The sequence below is a fragment of the Petaurus breviceps genome, unplaced genomic scaffold (genome assembly GCF_028583685.1).
Source record: "Petaurus breviceps papuanus isolate PSGF00001 unplaced genomic scaffold, PetGlider_PUasm1.0 47, whole genome shotgun sequence".
Lineage (NCBI taxonomy): Eukaryota > Metazoa > Chordata > Mammalia > Diprotodontia > Petauridae > Petaurus > Petaurus breviceps.
Window position 1 is genome coordinate 7,602,729 of NW_027186349.1, and position 16,547 is coordinate 7,619,275.

At 33.5% G+C, this 16,547-nt stretch overlaps 1 long non-coding RNA gene across 2 annotated transcripts in view; it reads left to right on the plus strand.

Moving 5' to 3' along the window:
• LOC138171768 (uncharacterized) overlaps positions 1 to 15,787 on the plus strand; it is a 106,086-nt gene extending 90,299 nt beyond the window's left edge. For both annotated transcript variants that reach the window (XR_011170964.1, XR_011170963.1), the window contains 2 exons: positions 7,216 to 7,292; positions 15,602 to 15,787. This is a non-coding gene — a long non-coding RNA (uncharacterized lncRNA). The remainder of the gene's footprint in view (positions 1 to 7,215; positions 7,293 to 15,601) is intronic.
• The last annotated feature ends 760 nt before the right edge of the window (positions 15,788 to 16,547 follow it).

Sequence of the window (16,547 nt, forward strand, 5' to 3'; positions counted from 1 at the left end):
TCTCTCTCTCTCTCTCTCTCTCTCTCTCTCTCTCTCTCTCTCTGTCTATCTCTGTCTCTGTCTCTCTCTCTGTCTATCTCTGTCTCTCTCTCTGTCTCTCTCTCTCTGTCTCTGTCTCTGTCTCTCTGTCTCTCTGTCTCTCTCTCTGTCTATCTCTGTCTCTCTCTCTGTCTCTGTCTCTCTGTCTATCTCTGTCTCTCTCTCTGTCTGTCTCTGTCTCTCTCTGTCTCTCTCTCTGTCTCTCTCTCTGTCTCTGTCTCTCTCTCTCTGTCTCTGTCTATCTGTCTGTCTGTCTGTCTGTCTGTCTCTCTCTCTCTGTCTCTCTCTCTCTGTCTCTGTCTCTCTCTCTATCTGTCTGTCTGTCTGTCTGTCTGTCTCTCTCTCTCTGTCTCTCTGTCTCTCTCTCTCTCCCTCTCTCTCTCTCTCTCTCCCTCCCTGACTCCTTCCCTCTGTGTATGTGTGTGTGTGTGTGTGTGTGTGTGTGTGTGTATGGTTAGTTAAGCTGTTTTGCTTGAAGTCCCATAATGAAACATTAAAGAAAGTCAAAATGTGCTCCCTGAAATTGCTACTATGTTCATTAGAGTTTTAATTATTATTATTATTTTTAAATTCAGTATTGTTTTCTTTCTTCCTAGAAGAAAATAAGAAGAAAGAAGGGGGGAAGAATAAAGGAAGAAACAAAGAAACAAATATGCATAGTCAAACAAAACAAATCCCTAGATTGGCCATTTCTAAAAATGTATCTCTCATTCTTCATGCTGGGCATAACATCTCTCTTCCAGGAGATGACTATTGTGCTTCATTATATATCCTCTGTAATCTTGGTTGGTCACTACATTCATCAGGGTTCTTAATCCTCTCAAAGTGTCTTTTTTTCTTTATAATGCTTTTTGTTAGTGGATCAACTCTTCAGATTATGCTTGCTTCTCTCTGCATAATTTCATCATAGAGGTCTTCTCATTTATTTTTCTGACATCACCCATTTCATCATTTCTTATGGAGTAATAATATCCCTTAAATTCACATGAGTTGCCTAGTCATTTCTAAACAAATGGACATACTTTTAATTCCTAGTTGTTATTGCTGTTTTCCTTACTACAGCAGAAAAAGATGCTATAAATATTTTTGTGTAGATGAGTCTTTTACTTGGTCTTTGAGGATATAGGCATAGTAGGGTGTCACTGGGGCAAAAGTTATGCACTGTTTAGTAATTTTAGGGACATAATTCCATAACTGTATTTATACAACTCTTTCTTTCAACATCTAGATTGTGCAGGAATAAAGCAAAAATAACACAGGAGATCTTTTCTGGAGTGTCTATTACCCTATTAGATATTTGAAGAAGTCTATAATAGCAGGGAAAACAAAGGACTTGATTGGAATTATTTAAGGATCATTTTTCCTCTTTTAGCTTTCACTGCTAACCTGTTGGTCTGATGATGATGATGATAACTATCATTCATATACCACTTTAAGATTTTCTAAGTGCTTTACAAATATTACCATGATATCCTCACAACAGCATGGGAGGTAGGAACTATCATCACCATTTTGAAGATGAGAAAACTAAGGCAAAAAGAAGTTAAGTGACTTGCCTAAGGTCACACAACAAATAAATGTGTGAGACTGGATTTTGACTTATTTCTTTCTTATACCAGATTCAGTATTTTATGCTGTGACATCCATTTGTCTCTATTCTAGAGTAGTCTTTATGAATGAAATTATCTTTAAATTGCATAATACCTTGGAATTTACCATAATGTCCTATTCTTCATTGACTCAGAGAATATTGGAATAGTGGATAGAGTGCTGGATGATTGAGAAAGGTAAAATCTAATCTCTTACATTTATTGGATATGTGACTATAGGTTAGTAAGAATCTCTATCTTCTCAGCTAATAAATGGAGATAATTGTACCTTTTCTATTTAATATCTATTTAAAAGGCTTTTGTGAGATTCAAATGAGATAAAAAAAAACACTTCACAAACTTGAGAGCACTAAAGAGAATGCCCCCAAACTCTCAGTACCATATCAAAATTTATTTTGAAAATAAGTTTTAAGCTTAATAGATTAAAACTGCATTAAGATTTTAGAGATACCACAAACATTATATATTCTCTTTATGTTGCCTTGTTAAATGGATTTCAAATATAAATTACTCTAGGGTATGTTGCTATCTTGTTTTTTATGTTTAATAATCTACAAATTATTGTACAAACACATAAACTAACTTGGTTTTGTAATTGAATAAAATATTGTTATGTAAAAATCATCTTCTGGAGATTCACTGAAAGCATTTCTAGGACAAATATAAGAGCAGTTATAAAGACAGAGGTATTTTCCTTATCCCATTCCTACAAGGTTATATTTTCCTCCACTAAGTCTCTACAGTTTGAATGTTTTTCATTACATGTAATTTGAATATCAGAAGTATTCAGGATGATGACATCTATCTACTAAAATGTTCATATATTTTATGGATCAATATTATGTCATAACTCTAGGCAATAGTTTTGTCTGTAGCAACAATCTTGTTCCAGCACAGATTACTTCTTTATTTTAAGTCTATTTTAGGGTCTGTATTTGTAGTATAAGAATTCATTTATGAAGGATGGTGAGGTAAATATGATGAGAATAATTATCACAGAATCACAGATCTCAGTAAACATTTAGTCAAATCGATACACTAAAGAAAACCCCATTATAACATAACCAATACATGTTGATCCAGTCTTCAACTAAAGATCTCCAAAGACAGGAATTCACTAGCTCTTGAAGCAATCAATTCTACTTTTTTTTTTTTTTTGCTTTTTGGAGGGCAATTGGGGTTAAGTAACTTACCCAAGGTCACACGGTAAGGTTGTGTGTGTGTGTGTGTGTGTGTGTGTGTGTGTGTGTGTGTTAAGTGTCTGAAATCAGATCCAAACTCAGGTCCTTCTGACTCCAGGGCCGGCATTCTACTCACTGCACCACCTAGCCACCCCTATTTTTTTCATAGATCTAGAAGTTAGGAGTATTTCTGTTTTTTCCTCCTTCACATCAACCTTACATAGTTAGCACATAATATTTGTCATATAATAAATAGTATTTTGAATGTAATAAATGCTTATTGATTTGTTTATTTACAAATTCTAACCATTGACTTTGGTTCTGTCCTCTGTGCCTAAATATAATGAATCTAATACATCCTCTACATGACAGCTAGTCAGATATTTGAAGGTAGCAACAATAAATAATCTTAATTCAGTCCTGTCCCTCCAACCACCCTACTGGGTTTTCTAAATTAAATATGTCCAGTTCCAGGGGATGAGGAAGAAAAAGAGGAGAAGGAGGAAGAGGAGAAAGAAGAGGAAGAAGAGGAGGAGGAAGATTTCTGTCATTTTCATCTTTAATTTTTTTCCAATGAAATTCTGGTAGAAAATATTATGGATTTTTCTTCTATTACTGTTTTATAATCATTAAACAGGTTGACAAAATAACTGCTTTTTATAATTAAATGAAAGTATTGAGATATAAACTAATCTTCTAGACACTCATTAAGTGAATATGCAAGACAAATGAAACAACAGAGTGACCAAGATGCTGTACCCTTCATTCTGCTCCCACTGTCTTTTGATTTCCTCTCTTAGGTCTCTTTATTTCATAGGTGTTTCAGGTCACGTAAATGAAGGTGATGGAACCTGTAATATCTAACACAATTTTTGTGAGGCCCAACTGAGATATATAAAGCACTTGGCAAATTTGCGAGCACTCTAGAGAGTTTATGAGTGTTCTAATCATAGAAATGCAAATGCATTTAAAGGGTGTCTAGACTAAATCATTCATTTTAAAGATTTAGAGACTGAAGTCCAAATAATTTAAGTGACTTTTTCTTTTCACACTATGAGTAAATGACTGAGGCAGGATCCAAGTCTTCCTGTTCCAAATCATTTCTTCCTTCTGCCAGTCTACCCTGCCTCATGTACAATACAAATGCAATGTTCTTGAAGTTTTATATATCAATATTCTCAGTAATTGTGGTCAATAGTTCTATCTCTGATGCAGTTCATGTGCCTTATTCTCATGAATACAACTTGTTTACTGAACTCTTAAAAATATTTTTATGGTTCTTACATTATAGAGATTGGTTCCACACTAGTTTGTGGGAGATTGTGAGCTCGTGATGTATAATTCTAACCTTCAGGCAATATCTTGCCATATAAATGATGATGATGATGATGATGATGATGATGATGATTATGATGATGATATTTATGTAGTGCATTAAGTTTTGCAAAATATTTCACAAATCTTATCTTATTTGATTATAACTATCTTTTGTAGTCGATGCTCTCATTGGCATTTTGCAGACAAGGGAACTGACTCAGAAGTTAATTGATTTTTCTAGGGTCACAGAACTAATAAATGTCTGAGGTGAATTTAAACAGGTCTTCCAGACTCAGCATCCAACTTTCAATTCATTGTACCACTTATTGCAACCTGGAACAATGACACACACAATTTTTGCATTTTCTTGTATGATCTGTATTGATCAATAAGTGCAAGCTTCACAAGGATAACCCATCAGTAAATTTTGGTTGCTACAATCTGATCTTAAATTGTCATCAGAAATCACTTTGTTTTAGTCTTTAACTTTCCTTGGAATAAACTGAGAATTTTACATTTAATCCGCCCTAATGACATTTTGAAAGATTCCATCATATGAAGTTATTCAATGTGTTTATAACTTGAAATCTTATAACCTAATGTCATTCTTGTACATCAAGTGATTGACATGATGCTTTGTGTGACTTCACTTTTAATTTGGAAGTGATATTCAGTTTTATTTTGTAGGGATAATAATGTATTTAAAACTAGGCCCAACAATAACAGACTTAAACTGTCTTCTCTGAAAGAAGTCACCATTTACAATTGTTCTTGGCATTATAATTTTGTGGTATGGTATAAATAGATAACAGTTTTGCAGAGGAATCAATAATCTAGTACTCTCACAACTTGGATCTCTTTTATGTATTTATTGAGTGATAAATGATTCATGTGTGTGAAACAGAAACAACAGCTCCACAATAGTCAACAAAGGCAGTGTAAATGTTACGGAGTTTTCTGGGAGCTTGTCAAGTTATTACCAAATTGATGATTAATTGTTCTTTAATGCTCCACAGACTTTTGGAAACACTTTTTTCTCTTTGTTCTTCAGTACAATATTGTTTCCCTATAAGTATACATAAATTTTTTTTAAAGGATACAAGCTGAGAATGATTTGTATAAATTAAATCATGAATTTGGTCTTATCTTAATGATGTTCTTTTGATAGTGGACATGTGGTACCTTTTGTTAAGAAATGTGAGATTGGGCTTGTATCTGAGAAAATGCTCATTAAGTACTTTGGTAGGGATTCGTGTTTCATTGTGAAGTTTTCAGTAATTATGGTTCTCAACTTAGCTTTCTACCTTGTTTTGTCAAGAAGCTAATCTGTCATGTCCCTTGATGTAACAACAATGTAATTAATTTCATCAGTGATGGGTAAGCTTTCAGTTGCACATCTGATATTACTGGCATTTTTATTATATTGCACCTTTCCTTACTATATAATGTCTAGACATTTTCCCCATATTCTTTCTTTTAGGGTTCTCTATCTCCTCTCATTTCTTTCTATGTCAAGCCTCCGTAATAAAATTTTTATTCATATGAAATTGCTTATTTTTGTAAAATTTGCATGGCTTTGATTCCCTTAACTATCTTAACATTTTTACTTTTGCCTTTAGTTGAGAATAAGGGAACCTAGAATTTCGTACATAGTTCCCCCCCCAACTGAATTTCTTTCCAAGTATTTCTTTTTTGTTGCTTCTAACTGGGTTGCATAACATTCAAGTTTTATATTACAAGCATAAGCAAGGTATAAATATAATCTTCTACTAGTATCTATTTACAAATTTTCATTAGGCCTCTCATGTCACTTACACCAAGGTTTAAGGGAACTTCTTGATAGGTCTACAGTTCCCTTAATGGTTCCTACCATGGCAATTAGCTGTCCTATATAATGTGGTGGATAGATTTTTAAATGCTTGTTGCATGTTTATAGGAAATATGAGTTTTATTATCTATTCTTATTTTTTTTTGGTATATGTGACTTGCTTGTTGGATTTGGACCATAAAATTCAAAAAAGGGATTTTTTTGAAAATTTGATTTAAGCATGACCATTGTCTTTTCAAAATCATCTAGATAATCAATATGGCTTTTATCATTCATTTTATTTTAAGCTATAATTTTTGGAGTCAGTGTTAAATTAAAAAAAAAATCAGTGGTTCTGAATTCATCAACTTCCCCCCCTTCAAATTTTAGGAGGACATCAATTGATCTTTTATTTCATCTAACCTAGGTTTAGGGATAAGGTAATTTATTGTGAACTCCCATTGTGTTACTTAAAGGGCACCATTGAAAAAGAAAGCAAATAAAGGCCCTTCCAAAACTGGTATGATCTATTATAATTTTGTTACAATATATTATTGTTACATCATGAACATGTTCATTGATTTTGTCCATTTCATGAGCATTTAAGGTTTTCCCACTTTAGTGGTTAGTGCCATCTTACACTGAAGCATTTACCTGTAGGTGAGATATTAGTACTTCTGATTGGCTCCTGTGCATCTTTTCATGAAGCCACCATATTCCATGATCAGCATGATATTTTCTAGAAAGGCCAGTCTTCATCCCTATGATTCCCTGTCTATTTATGTGACTCAGAATTGGTTTAGTTGTTCTGGTAACTAACCAATTCAATATAGTTCCATTCACCAGCATGTTAGGGATCCTTCCAGGTCTTCATATATGCCATAATGGTCTTATAGCACAAGGAACCCTCACTGTGAATTACCCCAGCTACTGTTCCCTTATTTTGCTTAGTACACAAACAACCCCACTCAACACTACCCTAAAGCATGGACAATAGCTTGGATTTTGAGTCTGTATTATTAACTCTTATTGATATAATAGTGTTAAGGTAGCAACACATTTATGGGACCTATAATGCAATTTCTCATTTTAAGATGGGAAAATTGAAAACCAAAGAGGGGAAGTAATTTGTCCCAACTATCATTAAAAAATGGCTATGACAGAAAATCCTTGTGATTGTCTGTGGTCTTGTATTTTATGTGAAGGTGTAAGAATACTAAATTTAAACATAATTACATTTTTTTTGTATTTTCCATTGCAGAACACATGATTATGTGGTATCTATAGCAATATTACGAATTATAATTTTTACACTGATAATAATTGTGTTTCATTGAGGTAAGAAGACAAAATTTTTTTTCTATCTACAACTCATATAATATTTCCTTTTTCTTACAAATAATTCTCATAATCTCACATTACCTTTTATTTTTTTACCATATATATTGCATAGTTTGATAGCTTTCATGCTTTTGAATCATTTTTTTACTTAAGAAATTCTTTATATAAATATATAATTCCTAAAAACTTAAGTATAACAATGGTTCAAGATTAGAAGAATTTCTAGCATTGATTTGCCTTTATACATTGCAGTAAAGAGTATATGACATGGATGAAGCCAGATTACATTATAAATATGATTAAATATGATTTATTTCTTTCTTCAGAGTAACAAGAACATTTTGTATGTTAAGAAATTTAGAATGTTTTTATTTTCTTACAGAAATGTTGGAAGGGAAATTTCACCACCTAAATGTTTGCTATTCAGTAAATTAAAGAGATTGGCAAGGGTAATATGAGCATGACGATAATTTCAGGTCTAGGCAATTGTCAGCATGACATTCCAATTATCTTTCATTTAAATATATTTTCTTTTTTGTTATCCTAACTGTCTGAGTCCACTGGCTAGTGGTGCTGATGGAATTTTATGTGGGTCAGGATCAGTATGAGAAAATTATTGAGGTTAATAATAAAAGCAAGACCAAGTCATAGGGCAAGGGCAAAAAGAAAGATTTCTCAGCATAAGTCACTCTGGATGTATTAATTAAGTCTACAAGATAGGTGCAGGAGTGATAAACATTTGAAAACTTATTACAGCAAAACTTTTCTGGAGATTACAGTTGTAACGGTCAAAAGAATTCTTTACAGTAGATTTTCTTGACAGTTGCCAAGTGGCTCGAAAGTTGTCTAAACTAAAACATTAAAAGCAGAACTAATCAATTTCTCATTAGTATCTCAATGTCTATGTAATTGTGGGTGTAACAAGATGTCATCTAATTGTGTAGTACCTAGAACAGTAGGACATAAAATACATATTTATTGATTTATTGATTTTAATTTTTTAATTTTATATTTATTTTTAGTTTACAACATTCATTTCCACAAGATTTTGAGTTACAAGTTTTTGCCCTGTCTTTCACCTACCAACCACCCCAAAATAGTGATCCCATTGAATACCTCTTCCTCCAATCTGCTCTCTCTTATATACTCCCCCATTTCCCCTCTCAATTTCCAGTAAGGCAAGATGGATCTCCATACGCCAGTGCCTGCATATCTTATTTCCCAGTTGCATGTAAATAATAATAATATTTTTAAATATTTGATTTTAAAACTTAAAATTCCAGATTCTTTCCCTTCTTCTCTTGTCACACACCCTTACTGGAAAGATAAGCAATTCAATATAGGTTACAGGTGTGTAGTTATGCAGAACATTTCCTTAGTGGATATATTGTGAAAGACTTACTTTATTTCCCTCCATTCTATCCCACACCTCACTTGTTCTATTTTCTACTTTGAACCTGTCCCTTTTCAAAAGTGTGTGCTTCTAACTACCCACCCGCCCCCAATCTGACCTCCCTTCTATCATACCCCCTATTATCTCCTTTCCCCCTACTTTCCTGTAGGGTAAAATACCCAAATTAGTGTATATGTTAATCCCTCCTTAAGCCAAATTCAGTGAGAGTAAGGTTGACCCATACCCTTTTGCTTCCTGTTCTTCCCCTCCATTTTAACAGTTTTCCTTTGCCTCTTTTATATGAGATAATTTACCCTATTCTGTCTCTCCTTATCTCCTCTCATTATCTTCCTCTTTCACCTCTTAATTTTATTTTTTAAATGTCATCCATTCTTGTTCAATTGATCCTGTGCCCTCTGTCTATGTATACCTCTACACATATATAAAAATGCTCACATATGTATTCATATGCACACATATCCTCCTATATAGACATATATATGTACACACAGAGACACATACACACATATATACATACATATATATTCACTTCAACTATTCTCATACTGAGAAAAATTTCATAAGTTACAACTGTCATTTTTCCATGTAGGAATGTAAATAATTCTACTTTGGTAAGTTCCTTATGATTTCTTTTCCCTGTTTACCTTCTCATGCTTCTCTTGCTACTTGTATCTGAATGTCAAATTTTCTATTCAACTCTGGTTTTTTCATCAAGAATGGTTCAAAGTGTTCTATTTCATTGAATGACAATATTTTCCCCTGAAACATTATACTTAATTTTGTTGGGTAATTGATTTTTGGATGTAATCCTATCTCCCTTGACATCCAGAATATCATATCCCAAGACATTTTATCTCTTAATGTAGAAGCTGCAAGATCTTGTGTTATTCTGATTGTATTTCTACAATATTCAAATTGTTTCTTCTTGGCTGCTTGTAATATTTTCTCCTTGATCTGGGAACTCTAGAACCTGGCTATAGTATTCCTAGGAGTTTTCTTTTTGGGATCTTTTTCAAGAGGTGATTGGTGAATTCTATCAATTTCTATTTTGCTCTCTCATTCTAAAATATCAGGGCAATTTTCCTTGAGAATTTCTTGAAAGCTGATTTCTAGGTTCTTTTTTTTTTTTTGACCATGGCTTTCAAGTAGCCCAATAATTTTTAAATTATCTCTCCTGGATCTATTTTCCAGGTCAGTCAGTGGTTTTTCCAGTGAAATATTTCACATTGCCTTCTATTTTTTCATTTGTTTAGATCTGTTTAATAGTGTCTTGATTTCTCATAAAGTTTTTTCTCATATTTCTCATAAAAGCTTCCATTTGCTCCAATATGATTCTGAAGGAATTATTCTCTTCAGTGAGCTTTAGAAATTCTTTTTCCATCTGGCAAATTTGGCTTTTTAAGGCATTCTCCTCCTTGACTTTTTGAGCCTCTTTTGCCATTTGAGTTAGTCTATTTTTTAAGATTTTATTTTCTTCAGTCAGGTTGTTGACTCGCTTTTCATGATTTCTTGCATCATTCTCATTTCTTTTCCCAATTTTCCTCCATTTCTCTTACTTGATTTTCAAAATCCTTAAGTTCCTCCATGGCTATAACCAGTTTATATTTTTCTTGGAAACTTTTGGTGCAGGAGTTCTGACTTCATTTTTTTCCTCCCACCCCATGCTTTGATCCTTTATGTCCCCAAAAAAGGATTCTAAAGTTTGATTGCCGTGCTTTCTTTGCTTCCTTTGCTTGCTTATGTTGCCATTCAATTACTTGACTTTTGAGTTCTTTGCACCAGTAGAACTCTGCTTCCAGAGAGGAGAGCTTTGTTCCAAATTGCTAGGTTTTTGGCAGTTGCCAGGGCTATTAGTTTGGTGCCCTCTCTACAGTCCCCACAAGCTCTGGCTCACTGGTCACACACCCCAGGACTTCCACCCAGGACAGAGATACAGATCTAAGCAGATTAAAGCAAGAGAAATTACCTTTTAAATGATTGTTTGGTCCCCCACTGTTCTGCAGGCCAGCTCTGAAGCAACCATGTCGAAGCAGCTACAGGACTGCAGCCCCTCTGCCTTTCCTTGCCTTCTCACCCCGGGGGCAGTGGCTGGACCATGCTTCTTGTCCCCTTCAGTTCCAAGAGTGTTTTATACTGACCTTTTACTTTTTCTTTGGCATTTATGGGTTGATGATTTTGGAAACCGCCACAGTTGCTGGTGATGCACTCTTCCAAAGTCTGCTCCAGCTACTACTCATCAAGGGCCACCCTGAGGCTAAAACTGGAGGCTCACTAGGGGCTGGCCTAGGCTCCAAGCACTCTGTGATGGACCTTTCCTGTAGGCCTGCTGGGCTGCCTTCAGTGCGATATTTGTTTCTCCCTGTCAATTTGTGGGTTTAGTTGCTCTAAAATTTGTTTAGAGTCATATTTTAGAGGTATTTGAGGTGGTTATGTGAGGAGCTCATAGAGTTTTCCTGCTTCTATGCCACCATCTTGGCTTCCAACCACACAATACATATTTAATGAATCAAATTGTGTTTGATCAAATTGTAAAATGTTTGATATGAGGAAGATCTAAGAAATATCATGTTGAGAAAAGTAGGAAGTACCGGGAAAAATAAATTATAATGACCACATTAATGTAAAAAAAAAATCAACAGAAAAACAGTGAGTCGCTTTCAGGAATAACATGTTACAAATACTATCAGATAGTCATATTTTTCAATCAGTTCCACTTAACTGTTTTGCTTTACTGAAAAGAGGGTTATAATGAGTTAGAGTATGTTTACAAATTACTATCATTAAAAAAAAACAAGAAAAGTGATCAATAAAAGTTTTATTAGGTCCTATTATGCATATTGATACTTTCCTATAGCTGTTATTTCATCATAGTATCATCTCATTGCAGTGAGAATTTCTTTTCATGGTTCAACTTGCAACTAATCCACACTACCCATTTTCAGAATACACTCCCTCATCACTTTCACCTCATAAAATCTCAGCTTCCCTTCAACAATTAGCTCATGCATTGATTTATATATTATGAAATTTTCCCTGACCTCATTACCACATGAATTGCTACTGCCCCCTCTCTCAAATTGTCTTAAATTTAATTACTATGCACTTATTTATTTATATGTATGCATGTACATGTACCTTCGTATGTATATATATATATATATATTGTGTTTTCCACTACAGTACAGGCTCCTCATTAGCAGGGATCATTTTAATCATTGTATTTGTATCCTCAGTGCCTAGCACAGTGTTGTTTGATAAACCTATAAATGAGTTTGTAGAAAGAAATAGACCAGAGACAAGAAAAAATACATTCCCAGACATAAAATATGAATTTGTTTTAGAAAAAAAATTATAAAATGAACTAGAAAACATCTATTTAAAAAGATCAATCTATTTAATATCAGTATTTTCAGACTTGAGTCATGTGCTATATTCATAAATAACTGTCCCTAAAGAATTAAAATTTGATATAACCTACAGACCATTGCAATGATACACAGCATGAAGAAGTACATTAAAGTGCAATAAATATTAACAATTAAAAATTGCTAAAGAAAAGTAGTATAAAGGATATCATCTGGGATGTATGACTGGAAAAGAAGGAAGTCCAGTGATGTTAGTTAATAATAAGTTGTGAATAACTTCATGCTCCATTAGTAGTCATATAATGTCAACAACTCTAAAGAATATTCTCACAGATAAGATCATAGATATATCATACACTTCTGAAGTAACCAGGACAGAGAGGACAAATGTAGTTTCCAACCACTGGAGCAACCACAGGGAGCTAAATCATTTTCAGGAAAGCAAGGCTGGGGACCCTAGCTGTGGCCTAGGGATGAAGAGTACCCATGGCTAAGGTCTGGAACAGAGTCCATAAAATAATAATAAGAAAATTCTGAGGCTTGGGGTATCATTCCCTACATACTGGGGCTAGAATTTCATTATAGTAATAGCTGCTAAAAACAAAATAAAAATTAGTAAACAAAGTAGAACACAACAAAAGATAGTTACTATGGGAATAGAGAAGATCTGGACTCATATTCAGAGGAAGGTAATGGAGATTTTCAAAAGCTGAAAATGCCAACTGGTCCTAAGCCCAAAAAGACTTCTTGGAAAAACTCTAAAAGGGCTTTAAAAATCAAATAAGAGATATCAAGGAAAAATAAGAAAAGAATATCAGAGTAATCAAAGAAAATTATGAAAAGAAAGTCAACCAACTACAAAATAGAGAATGAAAAACTTAAGGAAGAAAATAATTCCTTGAAAACTAAATTGGTCAAGGGGAAGCTGATGACATTATATGACACTGAGAAATAATAAAACAAAATCAAAAGAATGAAAAAATAAAAGATAATGTGCAACATCTTATCAGAAAAACAACTGGTCTGGAGAACTGATCAAGGAGGGACAATGTAAGAATAGGCAGTCTAGATATATCTATATATATCTTGATAAAATACTACAAGAAATTTTCCAGGAAAATTGGTCAGAAGTTCTAGAACAAGAAGGCAAAGGAGAAATAGAAAACAACTACCAATCATCACCTGAAAGAGATCCCAGAAGGAAAATTTACAGGAATATCATAGCCAAGTTTCAAAGCTCCCAAGTGAAAGAGAAAATATTACAAGGCACAAGAAAACATTATTTAAATATCATGGAGCTAAATAAATATTACACAAGACCTAGTAGCCACCATGTTGAAGGACCATAGGTCTTGGAATACTATATTTCATAGATAGAAAGTGCTTGGGTTATAACTAAGGGTAGCTTACCTAGCAAAGTTAGATATAATACTGAATGGAAAAAGGGGGGGGCATTTAACGAACTGAAAGTCTTTTAAACATTTGTGATAAAAAAACAGCAGAACTTAATGGAAAATTGGACATATAAGACGCAGGAAAAATTTGAGGTAAACAATAAATATCAATTATAATGGACTTAGTAAGGTCAAATCGTTAACTGCTAATATATGAAAATGTAATCAATACTCATTTGACTGTCATCATTATTTGGGTAGTTTGAAAGAAGGACTTGGACTAAGCTATGCATGCTGGGGTGATTTGTTATAATAAATCATGTTAGAAGACAAAACAAAGGAGTAATTATTTCATATAAATGGGGCACAAAAGGAAGAAATGATACAGAAGAAAGAAGTGATGGAGGGGTAGTACCAGAAATTTACCGTCATCATGAATGGGTTAAAGAAGGAACAACATATATCAATAGAAGAGAATAAAATCTTCTAAATTCAAAAAGAAATAAGAGGGCAAGGGGATGGGATGGGGGGAGAAGATAAAGGAGAGACTGTTAGAGGGGTGAATATGTTAAGGAATAGGAAAGCAAAGAATCAAATTGAAGTAAAGTAGAGGAGTGAGGAGGGAAAGGGTAAATAGGATGAGAAGGACAGTTAGTAAAATAGTTTGAATAGTTGAAGGGAATAGAAATGTATATGTGTGTATATATATATATATACATATTTTATATATATATATATGTGTGTGTGTGTACATACATATATATGTCTATATAGGCATGTATATGGGTATATGAATATGTATGTGAGTGTGTATATATGTGTACATATACCAATTTAATAGGAAGGGATGATACTTAAAAGATGAAATTAAGAGGTGAGAGGAATATAATGAGAGGAGATGGGGAGAGACAGAATGGGGTAAATTATCTCATATAATTTATGGCAAGGGAAAACTGTTACAATGGAGGAGAAGAACAGGAAGGCTAAAGGGAATGAATCAACCTTATTCTCATTGAATTTGGCTTAGGGAGGGAATGACACACACACTAAATAGGGTATTCACCCTACAGTAGAGCAGGGGGGAAGGGAATGAGAGGGGGGCATAATGAAAGGGAGGGCAAGCTGGGGAATAGGGAAGTTGGAAGCACCTACTTTTGAAAAGGGACAGGATCAAAGTAGATAATAGAATAATTGGTGGGTGGGATATGATGGAGGGAAATTTAGTCAATATTTCATAATATTTTCACTATGGAAATGTTTTGCATAGCTACATATGTATAACCTATATGGAATTGTTTATCTTCCCAGTGAGGATGAGTAACAAGGGAGGAAGGGAAAGAATCTTGAATTCGAGGTTTAAAATAAAATTTAAAATATATTATTATTATTATTTTACATGTAACTGGGAAATGAGATATACAGGCACTGGGGCAGAGAGATCCACTGTGCCCTACTGTAAAGTTGGAGGGAGGATGGGGGAAGATATGGGAGAGAGCAGATTGGAGGAGGGGATATTTTGTGGGATTGCTGTTTTGGGGTGGTGGGTAGGAAAAATGGGGAGAAAATTTGTAACTCAAAATCTTGTTGAAATGAATGATGTAAACTAAAAAATAAAAAAGAAAGTATTAAATAAAATAAAAAATAAAAAGCACAGAATTAATAAATAAAGCTGGGAGTTAGTTTTATGGGAAAGAACACTAAAATACATAAGATATTGGTACATTTGATTTTAAAATAATGAAAATAAATTAGTAGTATTAAAAATGAAAAAATATCAATATACCACCAAATGGAGATGAAATTAAAGCAATTATTAGAAGTATTTCTCTCTATTATATATCAGCAAAACCAACAATCTGTGTGAAATGATGAATACTTACAAAAGTAAATTTCCCAGATTAACAGAAGAAATTGAATACTTAAATGATCTTATCTCAGCAAAGGAAATTAAAAGTAAGCCATAAATGAGCTCCATTAGAAAAATTTGCCAAAACAAGATGTATTTAAAATTTAATTATACATAACAGTAAATAAACAATTAATTTCAATACTACATAATTTGGGGGGGGGGAGCAAAGGACTCTTGCCAAATTCTTTTTATGACACAAATATATTTTTGTTTTTAAATTTTAGACTCATGAGCCAGAACACAAATATGGAATAGAGAAAAGAAGCAAAAACATGTCATAAACTTAAATATTGAAACTTAAGTACAAAGAAAGAAGAATGTCATGTGCATGGCAGAACATGAGAATATTCACAATATGTAACAATAAATTTTCATTTCAAGAAAATCTGTATAATAAATAATACACATTGTATTGAGAATTGTCCATCTTTGCTTCCTTGTAAGTTTTCTTTTTTTCTTTGCTGTGCATTTTTTACTTCCCTCCACACCCCAAAAGGCTACATTAAAATTTAGATATGTTTCTCTATAGCTATAGATATATACATACATATACACATATATGTAGACATATACTTTCCCAAACATCCTCTACTCCTGATCTTTGTTTTTATGTTTGTGCATATTTTTTGTTTCTTATCCCTCCTACATCCTCTACTTTGTTTCTACCCACTGCCTTGCCCTCCTATTACTTGCCTTCCCCCCTGCCGCAAGGATCCTTCCTCTATCCTCCCATTCCCATAAATCTAAAGTCCCTTCTATACACCACTTTGACCTGTTCCCTCATCTTCCCCTCTTAAGATCCCTCCCTTGTCCTCTCTCCCCTCCCTATACCCCTACCATTTTATCTTCTGAATTTAGAATACTCTATCCTCTTCTACATATATATATATATATATATGTATGTATGTATGTATGTATTGTTCCTTCTTAAATCCATTTCTGATGAAAGCAGGCTACCAGAGCTATCAGTCCTCCTCTTCCATCTAATTCCTCTGTATTGTTTCTTTCTCTTGGACCTTATCTACATAAAATAATTACTCTTTTGGCTGCTTTTAAATGATTTTATTTTAAAATTCATATCATACTCAGGTTTACCCCAATTTTTCTTATGAGCTACCCAATTACTAATAAGGATCTTAGACATACATTTTACATATTTAAAAAGTAAAC